This window comes from Chelonoidis abingdonii, chromosome 8, assembly GCF_003597395.2.
Source record: "Chelonoidis abingdonii isolate Lonesome George chromosome 8, CheloAbing_2.0, whole genome shotgun sequence".
Taxonomy (NCBI): domain Eukaryota; kingdom Metazoa; phylum Chordata; order Testudines; family Testudinidae; genus Chelonoidis; species Chelonoidis abingdonii.
The window spans coordinates 5,773,694-5,787,859 of record NC_133776.1 but is presented as its reverse complement, the minus strand read 5'-3'; the positions used below and the strand labels follow the sequence as shown (position 1 = coordinate 5,787,859).

General features: G+C 52.3%; 1 protein-coding gene across 2 annotated transcripts in view; it reads right to left on the bottom strand.

Annotated features, from left to right (window-relative positions):
• The window catches only part of LOC116823006 (deoxyribodipyrimidine photo-lyase-like), a 24,192-nt gene extending 10,026 nt beyond the window's left edge, over nucleotides 1–14,166 (bottom strand). Inside the window, exon 1 of one of the 2 annotated variants that reach the window (XM_075068341.1) lies at nucleotides 13,984–14,166. The gene's annotated coding sequence lies outside the window, so the exon portion shown is untranslated. Of the gene's footprint in view, nucleotides 1–2,342; nucleotides 2,411–13,983 lie in introns of those variants that run through there. The other variant, XM_032777275.2, reaches the window with a different exon arrangement.

The following is a 14,166-nucleotide window of genomic DNA, read 5'->3' as shown; positions in this document are numbered from 1 at the left end:
AGCCAGCGTCTCATAGGTGCCTGCAAACCCTCCTACTGGCCACGCGGAGGCTGACCCTCTAACCCTTCCCTTTCGGCCCTACCCCTGAGCTCTCCACTACTTCCAAACAACCTCAGCCCTCATACCCTAATCCTCTGCCCTCAGCCCTCGACCCCCCACATCATGACCATCCTCTCCCACAGCCCTCACACCCCTCAACCTCCACCCTCTGCCCCAGCCCTGACCCCTCCCAGCATGAAACCCCTCAACTCAGCCCCCACACCCCCTATGCCCCCCATCGCACCCACATCCCTCCTCTTCCCAGCCTTGACCCCCCGCTGCAGCACTGTAACCCCTCATCCTCAGCCCTCCCTATCAAACCTCATCCCCTCCCGCCCCACCCCCCTCCCTATCCCCTCCCACATCCCCCGCCCCCTCCCACCGCACCCCCCCCCAACCCCCTCCCCCCCCCTTTCCCCCTCCCAGCCCCCCTCGCATACCCACGCCCCCTCCCCCCCCCTTCCCCCCACCTCCCCAGCCACCCATTCCCCGCCCCCTCTCTCCCTCACCCGCCATGAACCCCCCTCCCCCCCCTCCGCCCCCCCCCACCCCCCCTCCCCCCCTCCCTTGTTCATTCCCTCTTCCACGCCTGACCCAGCCTATCACAGCCCCCCACAACATCAACCTTATCTGAGACTTCAGCCCTCCATCCCCCAAGACTCCATCAACGAATCCTCATTCATCCCCTCGCAGACCCTACCACACATGATCCTGCTGTCCCAGGCACTGAAGCTCCCCCCGCAGATCATGACCACCATCCTTCAAAGCCCCTCATTCCCCTCGCATCCTTGAGCTAATCCTCTCCTCGCATCCTCACCGCCTCGAGCCCCCCCGCGAGCTCACTGAACCACCCCTCATACTACTAGCTCTGCCGCAACCTAGCATCCCTTGAAGCCCCTGCACCCCTACACCCTCATGCTCCACGATCCGTTGAAGACGCCCCCTCCAACCATCCAACTAGCCTCAGACATCCCCAAACCCTCAGCCCCACCACAGACACTCCTCAACTGCCCACACCCCCTAACGCCCCCTTGCATGCCGCCCCCTCATCCTGCCCATTGGAGCCCCATCGTGCATCATGAATCCACTCATCCCAGGAGCCTCACCACCTGCACCTCCTACCGCACTCCGACTCCCAGAGCGTGCCACACCCCATTCCCAGATTGTGCACCACCTCCCCTTTCCCACAATCCCTTCTCAACCCCCAACTCTCCCAGAACGCTGCACCCCTCACCCCTTCCCACACCCACCCAGACTGCAACCCTCACCACTGCCTGCACACCCACCCCTGCCCAACCGCAGAAGCCTGCACCCAAACTCCATCCCCAGCCCTGCATCCCCTCCCCAGCCCAGGACCTGCATCCAAGACCTTCTCTCCCAACCCCAACCCCCCCCAGAGCTTTAGGCAGGTGGAGGCAGAGTTTGGGAGGGCGGGTTCTGGGCACCAGGGCCGCTTTAGGAAGTGCGGGGCCCAATTCGAACAGTTTCGATGGGGCCCGGGCAGGGATGACTAAAGAAAAAACCAAACCAAACCAACAACAAAAACATCTGTAGAAAAACACGTGGGGCTTGTATTCACCGGGCGGTGCTCTGAGACTTCGGCGGCGGGTCCTCCACTCGCTCCAGGTCTTTGGGGCACCGAAGGACCCGCCACCAAAGTGCCGCCGAAGACCCAGAGCAAGCAAAGGACCCGCCACCGAAGTGCCGCTGGAGACCCGAAGCGCTGCCAGGTGAGTAAAAATGAAAAAGGCGCCTCTGGCCAGGGAAGGGAGTCTCACTGGGTGCGGGGCCCAAGTCGGGGGAATTGGCGGAATTGGCCTAAAGCCGGCCCTGCTGGGCACCAGCAAAATTTCTACAAACTTGCCACCCATGCCCAGGGCGTTAATCCAGCCGAGTCAATCCACTTTCAGGTCACACTCGCACCTTACCCCTGCCAGCCTCCCCCTGGTTGACAGCAGGCCTGTCCCTGCGAGGTCCGGGCGCCCAGGCTGCCGCAGGGACCCAGGCTTGGGGAGCCGGGGGGGCACGGATGCACCAGGGGGCCGGGATCGCCCCCTTGGCTGGATTTGCCCGGGGAAGCCCTGGCACCGGGGCTGTTCTGGGGTCAGGTCAGGGCGGCAGGGCCAGATGCCCGGGTCGGGTCCCTCCCCATCTCGAGCCTGTGCACGGGCAGGGACCTGCTCCCCTCTCCCCTGCGGCGTGAGGCTGCGGGGCAGCCCGGAGCCCCAGCCAGGCGGCGGAGAGAAGCCCCCCCCCCGTAGCCCGCCTGGCCCGGGAGCGGCTCCCGGCCGCCACCCCCTCACCTGGCCGGCGGCTCCGGGTTCCCGCAGACCCGCTCCCAGACCGGCTGCAGCGGCTGCTCCGCGCCCGTTTACACAACGTGGGGCGGAGCGAGCGGGGCACGGGGTGGAGCCTGGGAGGCGGCCTCAAAGCCATGAGCGCGGACGGGGATCTCTGGGGCGGGGCCCCCCAGGAAGGGTGGGGGGGAGTCGGGCAGGGTCTTTGGGCTGAAGTCCCCGGAAGGGTGGGGGATCTCTGGGGTGGGGCCCCCAGAAGGGTGGGGGGATGGGGGATCTCTGGGGCGGGGTCCCCCCAGGAAGGGTGAGGGGAGTCAGGCAGGGTCTTTGGGCTGAAGTCCCCGGAAGGGTGGGGGATCTCTGGGGTGGGGCCCCCAGAAGGGTGGGGGGATCTCTGGGGCTGGAGGGACCTGCCCGGGCAGCATGGAACCTGCAATACTGTGTTGTGTAACTTGTTACATGACACACGTGAGACTTGCCCGCCCTCGCCCGGCCTGAGGCCAGTTGATCCAGACTGTAAACCCTGGATAGAAAGGAAACCACCGTCCGGGCAAAGCCGTGGGGCTGAGGACACGGATCTCCCGGCCTGCCGTCCGTAGGGGCCTGCCTCAGCAATGGGATTTGGGGCCCCAGACCTGGCAGCACCATCACTTCCTGCCTCCCGCTGCCCTGGGGCTCTTCCTCTGCTGGGGAGCCAAGCAGGAGTGAAGTGGACGGGGGGGAACGACTGTTCACTATATGGGCAATTAATTGAGATTTTTCCCCCAAAAAAACCTGCCTGTATCGTCATTTCTGGGTCCTGCATATTTCTGTAGTTCTCAAAACTGTGCAAAACAGAGAGATTTCAAATTACCAGTGACACCTTTTATTAAGGAAAAGTCATCATAAAAACGTTAACATACTCCATAGTATATTACTTACTCAGAATTAATATTCAAATAACCTGACTAAGGATTCTGGCTGGGGCCGGGAACTGTCTTCGTCTGAGTACATTCAAAAAGGGTGACCAGATTTCTAAATACCTAACCTATTTGTGGTGCTTCTCTTGTGTACATGGTGTGAAAATTTTTCCATTACAAGGACAGTCCATATGTTAACGGTACCACAATTCCATAGGAAGAGGAGTCACATTTTTCCAGTAATGTCAATTCAAAGTCTAGCTGCTAACAACAGAAAATTGTTTGCAGTATTGTTGTAGCCATTCTGGTCCCAAGATAAGAGAGAGAGAGGTGAGTGGGGTAATATCATTTATTGGACCAACTTCTGTTGGTGAAAGGGACATCCTTTGGGGTTCCAGCAAGTTCTTCAGCTCTGTAAGCTCAAAAGCTTGTCTCTTTCACCAACAGAAGTTGGTCCCATATTACCTCACCCATCTTGTCTCTAACAATAGTAAAGAAATTACTTTGTTGTTCTGTTTAAAATGTAGATCCTTTCATGGAACATGAAGTAAGCAGGTTAGGGGATCTCTAGGAAATTTGTTACACAATGAATCTCCTCAATAATTTCTCCCCCAAACTCTCTCATTCCTGGACACAACCTTCAGGTGTGTTCCCTTTTCCCCTACAACAGAACACCTCCCTAGTTAAAAATATGATGGCTCTTAACTGGAGGGAAATTCCATCTATACGGTAATTAATAAAAATGTTCTTGATGAGCTACATTCAAATCACTTTTGAAATCATTTGAATGTGACAAGTGATTAGTTAAAATAATGTTTGGGTATTATAAATATAATGACTGCGCTGAAGTATAGGAAGCTTTGCAAAGTGGTTGAGCTTGTAACTATATCCTTGCATACCAAGTTCTTTGCAGCTAATGTAAATCTTTATTGAGAAATCACTGGAAAACTTGATACAGAAAGAGAGTGCTTTTTGTTTCTTGGATGTTCACTGTTCATTTTCCAGCTCCGTTTTATAGTCCATGTACAGCGTATTCCTCAATATGTGTGAACTGGGTTTTTCCATCATATTTAATTACACGCCATTGAGTGCTCGTGTGATATTGTATTCCCGATCTTAATGTAAGTACTCCCCTTCTCCCACCTGAATGGATGCCTTCCCTGTACCTCATCTGTCTATTTTTGAAGGGATACTTTTGACAGGACATCCATCCTAAGAATGAGATACCACTAAGGGAAGCATTACAGTTATACTGAAGTGAGTCTTTTCCTACTTAGCACTCACCCTAATAAAAAAGTCTTAACCATTTTGCATCTTCTCCATTATCATTCTCCTTAAACGTTTGATTCCATCCAGCATGCACCTGGGATCACTATCGCTGCACACACAGCAGAAGACAACGGCTTCTCCAAGTGCTGAAAAGCATCATGCGCAGCACTGCAAAATGCAGTGAAATCTATTCTGTAAGAAGAAGCAGGGATTCTGAGGAGCATGCCTATTGTACAGCTACCATGAAGATATCTGCATTGGGCAATTCTGGTGCCAATGATTGGAAGAAACATCTTGTAACTGCAAAAGCAGTGCAGCTTCAGGAACTGCAGAGCAGAACATAAATACCTCTTTTACTCCAGAGAAACAGTCATTCAGTGAACAGGTTACTATTGCTGAATGAATGTTTTGCCAAGCAATTCCTGTTCGCTTTGCAGATCATTTCACCAAGCTGGGAAAGGTCATGTTCTCAGACTCTGCCATTGCATGAGAGTTTTCATGTGGAAGAAGAAAAGCAGCCTGTGTCACCGAAGAAATGTCAGCATATCATCTCACAAAGTCAGCTGTGAACCGTGCCAGGTCAGGACCCTCACCATAATAAGGGGGGAAAGTAATGATGCCAATAACGAGGTTTTCATCATGAGCTGCTATTTTGATCAGGTTGCTAGATGTGTTAAAAATGACCTCCTGGCAATGCAATATTCCAAATGCAGAGACCCTGGGTTCACCACTGAACTCTGTTTTCATGGAGTACAATATTCCATGGGCAAATACCATTGGAATCTTTTCCGATTCAGCAAATCAGATGGTTGGCAAGAACAATGTTGTTCTAAACAGAGTAACGGAAACATCCCCCACTATATGTTGCTTTCCATGTGTCTCACATGTGCCACGTGATTGCTAAAGCTGCTGTCGCAGCCACCCCCAACCAATGGAAGGCAGGTTAGTTGGTATCTTCTATTTTTTCAATGGAAGTGCACAAGGAAAAGAAGAATATGACCAGTATCAGTAGTGTAATTGTCCTTGATCAGACATGGGGGAACTAGATGGCCAACTCTCAACCTGCTGTAGAAAGATGCAGTAACCCAGGGAGCCAGTTCTTGCACATTACAACAGCAGTTCTGAAGTGGAGAAGCAAGGCAGAGTTCAGGGTGTTAGTTGTTACTTAAAAGATAGCGAAATGGTCCTGAATGGTGTGGTGGCATTGTCTTTGAGGTGGAAGATTCCAGGAGGGGCTTTGAATGAGAGGAGAGCATATATGTTCTCAGCAATCTCCTGAACAGATCTGCAGTAACCAGTGCTGCTGCTTCTATTTCCTCTCTTGACTTTAGGAACCAAAACCTCCAGAAGGAAGATGGGAACCTTCCCATTGGCACCCAGGCTAAAATCTCCCTGTCAGCCAACCCCGATCTTGATCCTCTTCCATGGACAAGGTTTCATAGTGGGGTGAAAAAATTCCATTTTGCAGCTGGCAATAAGTTGTTGAAGAAGCTTCCACTGCAGGACCAAACTGTACGGGATTTAGGGATCCTGCATCTTGAGACGAAAGTTTCCCACGTTGGTCTCCTCAGAAGGAAAAAAAGAAGGTCTGCCATGAGTGGAGAGGATGGTAGAATTAGGTTGCCTGCAATGGCACATGGCCCCTCTGCAACTGATGTTAGCAAATATCTCCAATGGCTGGACACTAGATGCGGAGGGCATTGAGTTACTACAGAGCATTCTTTCCCAGGTGTCTGCTAATCGCCCTAATTGGGGTCCCTGGGTCAGATTGGGGAGACCTTTTTCTTTTGGCCTCCTCTAGCATGGGCACGGGTCACTTGCCGGTTTTGAACTAGAGTAAGGGTCGGATTCTCTCGTGAACTGCAGCTGTTAAATGGAGATTTGAGCCTTTCAGTAACTCAGCCAGAGGTGTCTGAGCTACTGCAGAAAGTGGGGGACAAAGATCCTGTGACCTGCAGATAGAAGGTCAGAGGCGAAGATCATGATGGTCCCTTGAGGCCGTAAAGTCTATGAGGGGAATGCGTTTCAGGCAGACTGTTGTTTGAGTTCATTGTGTGGTAGAGGCAAGCGTTTGTGTTGAACAAAAGAGATTCACAGAAGCATTCCGCACATCTACCAAAACAGATCAAAGCTCTCTTGATTCTGCCCTATGATCAGGTTAGCATCAACCGAGTGCTTTCAGAGCTGCTATCTGCAATCCTAGTCTGCAAAAAAACAGTCATGGCTTGGTCTGCTTTCAGTTCACACCAAACAGCACGCTGATACAGATGGAAAAACATCTCCAGAGTTTTGAGACCAACTGAAGTCAAGGGAGTATGCCTTCATTTGAGGTTGTACCACTTCCCACATAACTAAGTGACTGGTAATGATATCATATATTGAATCATTTAACCTGTTTTCTGCAGCACTTGGGGTGTCCTTTATAGACTGTTGATGCACCCTGAGCAGGCCAAGCTTGTTTCAGGTTGGAAAGTCAACCTTTAATGTGCACAGAAATGTAACCCTCTCCCCTACTCCCCGCACCTTCATCAAACAGACCCAAAGAACCACAACGTTCCTCTAGACAACCTGACATTTATTTCCCGCTCACACCTCAGAAAACTGGTGCATTTTCAAAAAAAACGCACAAGATCTCTCTCTCTCTCTTTCATTTTTGAATGTTTAAACTCCATTTTGAGTCAACTGGAAGATACAGCTGATGTCTTTAGGGGGCTTATTTTATCTCATACATAGAGATGATGCATGGGGGGGCTTGGCCTGCTGGGGCAGGAAGGAAGAGGGGCTCTGTCCTTCTGTCCCTGTGCCTGTTCCCCCCCTTCCCCTCCGCCCCCCTGCATGTTCAGCCGCCTCTCTGCCTGGGCTCTGCTGCTGGAGACAGGACCAATGAGCTGGAAATGTGCTGGGGAGGAGAGAGAGGCCCTCCTGCCAGGGATGGGCTGAGCGAGCCCTCCCCTCCTCAGCATGCCCTGGCTCTGCCGTCTCCTCCACCACCTCCCCTCCTGCCCCCTGCTGAACAGGTGACAGGTTGGGTCGCCGAACAGCTGATCAGCGGGTGGCTGGAGGGTGCTGAGCACCCACAATTTTTTTCCTGTGGGTGCTCAAGCCCTGGAGCACCCACCGAGTCAGCACCTACGCTCTTGCTAACTTTGCTTTAACCTCAGCAGGGCCTGACTTTAGTTCAGGCCTTTGGCCTTACACCAGGCCGCATGTCTCAGGCTCTCTCTTTCTTCTACCATGGTAAAGAAATCTGAAGTCCAGGATTCACAGTAACCAAATTGAGTCCTCTCCACCCAGTCCAAACAATGCAAAAATACGACTCACCCCCCTTCATCCTCCATCCCCTATTCTATCCGTCGGCTACAGCCCTGGCATCTTACCTCTCCCAGGGAGTTGAGCCTAGTGCCCTCGGCTTTGTTGCCCAGGAGAGAACTGAGTGTGGCGCCAAGGGCAGCTCCCCCGACAAATTCTGCCAGCACTGCACCATCCTTTGCAGTGCTGCTAACATGCAGCCTGTTTGGGTTCTGTTGCATTGCTTATTTCAGTGATTTAAGGGCAGAGAGGAAACACGGGACTATGCTGCTTCATTTGCCCTTGGTTTCCTGGCTTCTGGCACCGCCTGTAGCGTTTGAAAACAGAGCAGTGAGCATTTATGGTGGTCTCAGTTTAACAGAACTAGCAATTTTGTGTGCATCCATTTGCGGGGGCCCAACCTGGGACATCTGAAAGGGAGACAGTTCAGAAAATCCTTTGGTTGACCACCCAGAAATGAAGGCATCCCCAAATCACTGCTCACTTCTGAGAAATCAGGCAGTTAACTCCGAGAAAGAGCTGGGAGAGTGAAAGGAAGAGTGAGAGAGACGCTCTGAGGGCAGACAGAGGAACTGCAGCTCCTAATGCCGGCTGGTTCTCATTTCTCTGGACTGTGCTACTTTCTTCTTACTGGCTGGGGCACAAGTCTGTACCAAACTCCGTCATCCAGAGGACAAGTCCAACTCCAACTCCAGGTGCTTATGATTTTTCTTTCCCTTGCAACTGACACAAACATGATGGCAGGTGTGGTAGCAGGCGGTCTGGGTCCTGCTTGCTGTGTGACCCTGAGCAAAGCCACTGGACAATTTGATCCTAAGCGGCCATTGATTTGGAGAGCCTCTGTTTTTGCTGACCACCTTATGACATATTGGTCCTGATCTGCAAGGGGCTGAGCACTCGCCCCACCCCCCTGACCGTCTATTGGGAGCTGCGGGCGCTCAGCACTTCTGACAGTCACACCCGAGGAGGGACACCCTAAAAAATCGGACCCCAACATCAGAGGCCACTTGAAAATGCTGCACTCAACTTCTCCCTGCCGCAGGTTCCTTAGCTGTACGTTAGAGAGACTGACACTGGCCACTTCAGTGAGAGAGCCAGGGCCGGACACTGCTGTAAAAATGCCAAGAAGGATGTGACCATCACCGGGAAGAATTCTTAGGGATTGAGAAGATCTGTCCTGTCCAAGGGCCGTACCTTATGTCCTGGATACACACAAACATAAACACAGCTCTTTGTTATGGGTACATATTATTTTGTGCTCACAGTGAGGAACCTGAGAGGCCTTAAAAGGAGGGAGGGTTGTTTTCCATGGGCTAGAGCAGAAAAGTGTGGGTCAGGACTCCTGGGTTCTATTCCCAGGTCTGTTACTGACTCACTGCATCACCTTGGGCAAGTCACTTCATTGCTTTGTGCCTCAGTTTCCCCATATGAATTGCAGCAGGTTCTGAACATTCCCCAAAGTTCCAGAATAGTCAGAGATTGGCTTTTCAGTCCATTCAGTAGCGACGGGTCAGCCACAAAGTGAGGAGCAGCTTCCAGACCCAAACGTCCCTGCAATTCCGAAGCTTTGGTGCTGTCTGATCTCCACCACTAACCTTGATGGGCCGAGTGCTCAATGCATCTCACTTTGCGTGTTCTAGGCTCTGACTAGCAGAAAAAGGAAATAGAGGGGGAAAATCCAGTAGGTGTGGAGCAGCTGCAGATTGCCTGTGGGCCAGAAGCACAAAAGTGTTGCCAGCAGCCCAGGGAGATGTGGTGTCTAGTGCTGATTGTTATCAGCTGTTGGAATGAGGAACTTGTGCAGGGAACGGCTCTTGCCACAACCGCAGCCTTCAGTCATGAGGGGCACTGGGGAAGTGATGTCGATAAAACACCTGGGGGGAAAGTCACCAGGCTGGGCTCACTTGTTAGCTACAAGCTGCAGACAGCTTTGCTGGCAGCGCCCTGCAGCTTCCGCAGTCACGGAGCACCCCAGAAAGAACCCCAGGGGACAGGTCCCCAGAAGAACCCAGCACCGGATTCCCCAGGGTTCAGCGCCCACACTTGAGGCCGGGCTCCCCAGGGCTTGGTGCCCGCACTCAGGCCCGGTTTGCCAGGGCTCAGCGCCCGCACACTGAACCAGGTTCCCCAGGGCTCAGCGCCTGCACTCGGGGCTGGGTTCCCCAGGGCTCGGTGCCCGCACTCAGGCCCGGTTTGCCAGGGCTCAGCGCCTGCACACTGAACCAGGTTCCCCAGGGCTCAGCGCCTGCACTCGGGGCTGGGTTCCCCAGGGCTCGGTGCCCGCACTCAGGCCCGGTTTGCCAGGGCTCAGCGCCTGCACACTGAACCAGGTTCCCCAGGGCTCAGCGCCTGCACTCGGGGCCGGGTTCCCCAGGGCTCGGTGCCCGCACTCAGGCCCGGTTTGCCAGGGCTCAGTGCCCGCACTCGGAACCAGGTTCCCCAGGGCTCAGCGCCCGCACACTGAACCAGGTTCCCCAGGGCTCAGCGCCTGGACTCGGAGCCGGGTTCCCCAGGGCTTGGTGCCCACACTTAGGCCCGGTTTCCCAGGGCTCAGCGCCTGCACTTGGGCCCGGTTCCCCAGGGCTCGGCGCCCGCAGTGGAACAGAAAACTGAGCTCCCCTTAGGCTGTGGAATAAGGACTGCCCTCTATGTCCCCTTTTAAAAGGACAGTCAAGATGGAAACAGCACAAATTATTTAATAAGCCCCTGCCCTCCCTTGCCCTGCTCAGCACAGGCCTCTTCCCTGCTTTGACCTGGCTAAACAGGGCATCCCCCTCTTCGCTGGCTCTCCCATGGTCTAACACCCAGCATGGAAATCTACACGATGTTCAACCACAGGCCTCCATCACTCTGCTTTATCCCACTGCTCTCTCCTTGCTGTTTATCTCTGCAGACGCAGGAAGGTGGCTGTCACCTTCTCTTTAACCATCAGCCAACAAATGAATGAATCAGCAAATTCTTTTAGGATGGGTTTCACAAAGTATCTGGTCTCATTAACTCCCTTCGATGCTTGTCAAGGCTCAAGCCATGTCCGCACTAGCAGGGTTTTGCTGGCGTGGCTATACCAGCATACTATACCACCAAAGTACCCCAATGTGGATGCAGCTTATACCAGCAAAGCTGAGTTTTTGGTGGCATAGCTTATTCCACCCCACCCCACTCCAAGTGAAACAAGCTAGACCAGTAAAAGCACAGTTTTGCCAGAGTAGGTGTGTCTACACCAAGCACTTCTGCTGGCACAATTTACGGGGTGGAGATCACCCCAATATAGCTATGCTGGCAGTAGACGGTCATAGAGGCATGGTCTCAGATCTAATCTTTCCCCATAAGTTGGTCCCTTCAGTCCGTTTGCTGAGTTTCTCTGAACTCCATCTAATATTTTGCATGAATGTTGCTCCTTATTATCCAAGGACAAGAGCTGGTCAGAAAATATGATGTGTTTGGTTGGTGGGTTTATTCCCTGTAGAATTTTTCAAACTTTTTTGTTGAAAATAACTTGAAAACCAAAACTGGGGGGGATTTTTTGGCAACTGAACATGGAACATACTCAGCCAAAAACTGCCTCAAACCAAAAATATTCAGCCAAACCCTTTGAAAACCGAATAATTTCCATCTGAAAACTGCCAACGTGTTTCAGTGTCCGAGCAAGTTTTTGTCAAGGAAAACTGATCCTGCCTGGGAAAATTTGTGATGACCCAATTTTCTAGCAAAGAAAAGGTTTGACCAAAAATTTTCAACCAGCCCTGCTGAGGAGCTCAAAATGCTTTAAAGATGGGGAAACCGAGGCCTGAGGTCATGCGGTGAGCTGTCTTGTCTACATCAGGAAAGGACCAGCTAACCTTTCTAGTGCAGACACAGCTTTTATACTGACCAAAAAGTGCTTGAGCTGCTGTAGCGTACACAGCAAAATAAGCGCTATTGGCACAACAACTTGATGCTGATACGGCTCCATCAGCACTTGGGCTTCCGACAATATAAAAAATGTCACCAAAAAGTCAGATTCCGGATCCAAACTGACATTATTAGACCAGCAATAGCATTTAGCATAGACCTGGCCTTGGTAGCAGAATTCGGGTAAGAACCCAGGTCTTCTGGCTCCCACCCTGCTGCCTCAGTCACTTGTAACTGGCCACGTTGGCTGGGCACATACTGGGATACTGATATGTCCAGAAACGCACCCCATGGCTCATTAGTGCTGCACAGAGAGGGGTTGTCACTCATACCCCTCTTCATTCAGCCCTTTGTAAAGGAGATTTGCCTGGGGGTGGCTCAGGAGGGCCCTGCATGGGGTGTCGGTGCTATATCCAGGTCAGGGACAGTTTTAAACCTGGCTTTTGATTAAACTTAGTATCCAACAAGCCCCATTGCTGCCGGGTGTCCTATCTCCTGGCTCCCTCAGCCGACCTTCAGTCCTTAAAGGGACAGGGCACAGGCAGGGGGGCTGGAACAATTTGTATAGTGGGGGTGCTGAGAGCCATTGAACCAAATTGTAACCCCTGCATATGATGGAAACCACTTCAAGCCAGCAGGTGTGGCCGCACCCACAGCACCCCCGGTCCTAGCACCTCTGAGCACAGGTGAATCTAACTTCACTCTTCCCTCATTGCACTGCAATTGCATCTGGTGGCAGGGCATGACATGGTTCATGAAAAAGCAACTCGCTTTCAAGGTCAGGTCCCAGGACAAAAGTCCACCTGAAGTGAACCAGGAAAGAGAAGCGAACCAGGAAACCATGTTGCTAAAGCAAACAGAGGGTGCGGGCTCCCAGCAGGCGACTACCAGCACAGAGCAGACAGACTCCTGTTCCTAAGCCGTGCAGGCAGGACATACCGCAGATGCGCTGAGATGGGCTGGCAAGGTTCACGGGGGCTAGGTTTGCTCCTGGGCTTTCTGCTGCACTCTAGGTGGCTCCTGCAAGCAAACTCTGCTGGTAAGGGCTAAGCTGGACTCATGTCTGTGCTACCTGTTTTATCTCAGCGGGGCAGGAGGGAATGGGGTGGTTACGATATTGAGTTGTATTGTGGTGTTCAGTGAGCACATTAATTCTGCACATTCCAGGGGGTTGTTTTCTGCCCTGATCGCCGATGAACCACTCTAGAGACAAGATGCTGCCTGTTCGTTTGTTTATTCATTAAGAAATTGGCTTTTACTGGCTCCTTCGCCCAAGCTGAAGGAAGCAACATGTAATTAACCATGAGAGAAGCTCGGGTGGGATGGAAAACAGAGAGGCCAGGCCAGGATCCAGGACGATGAGTGTCTGGAATATCACTCACCTTGCACTGGAATATTAGAATAAAGGCCCTCGTCATGGGGCCCTACAACGCCATCAATCTCTCTGTCTGCTGACATGGCCATTACTTCCTTTACCTGTATCCTACAGCCATCCTCTTCAGGGCTTTCTACACGCGTGCAGGGGCTGATTCTGACTTCCCAGGGTAATTCTGGATTAATTCCACTGCAATCTGTGGTTCACAAGGGTAGAACATCAGAGCCGAGATCCATCAATGTGGCTATGAAAACCGAATTTCTCCCTCCATTTCCTCTCTGTTTCTGTGCCGAAGGGATAACTTAAACAGGAGCTCGCTAGTACATTCTAAGGGAGCCAGTCACATTGGGGAGGAAGGAAGAGGTGTCGGTTGATCTGACATCGTGGTTATTTATGTTAATTAAAAACAGGAGTCTGAGTCTCTGCTCAGTCTCACAGGTTTGACACCAGCGCAGGTCCATCGACTTAAATGGAGTCACTCTTAATTAACACTGGTATAATGGGCTCCTTCTGTGGGCTGATGTGACACCCTAGGTGTAGCACCAGATTATGTATTTATTTATTTACCAGTCTGTGCAGCAGACCTTGGGGAGAGCAGCCTTCGATTAAAAACTGCCTGTGGTAGAGATTTCATACACACTCCCTTTCTCTAAAATTATGCAACAAACATGCGGCGCATGCTCCAGCATTTGTGGAGGCTGGCATGAGCGGCAGAAACCCTCCCAGTGCCAGGACATGGCTCTGCCCCAACACCCTATCTGTGGACAGAGAAACACACACCACTTTGTAGGCCTCTTTGGAATTTCTCAGTAGAGACAATCGCTTGTATGTTTCCCTGAAGCCTTTGGGGGCTATTCAGTTGCCAATAACCGTTCTGTGCCCCCAAAGGAATCTAGTACCTTACCTTCCTTATAGCACCTTACAGCCACCGATCCCAAAGCACTTTCTCAGCCATACACAGCAAGACTCATTTCCCCACTCTGCCGTGGCAGCCAGCTCCGGGTTGGAACACAGCTGCTGTTTAACACTGCCCAGCCCTTAGGGTAGGAAGTGGAGAATATCGTACCCCACAGATGCTGCAGGGGTA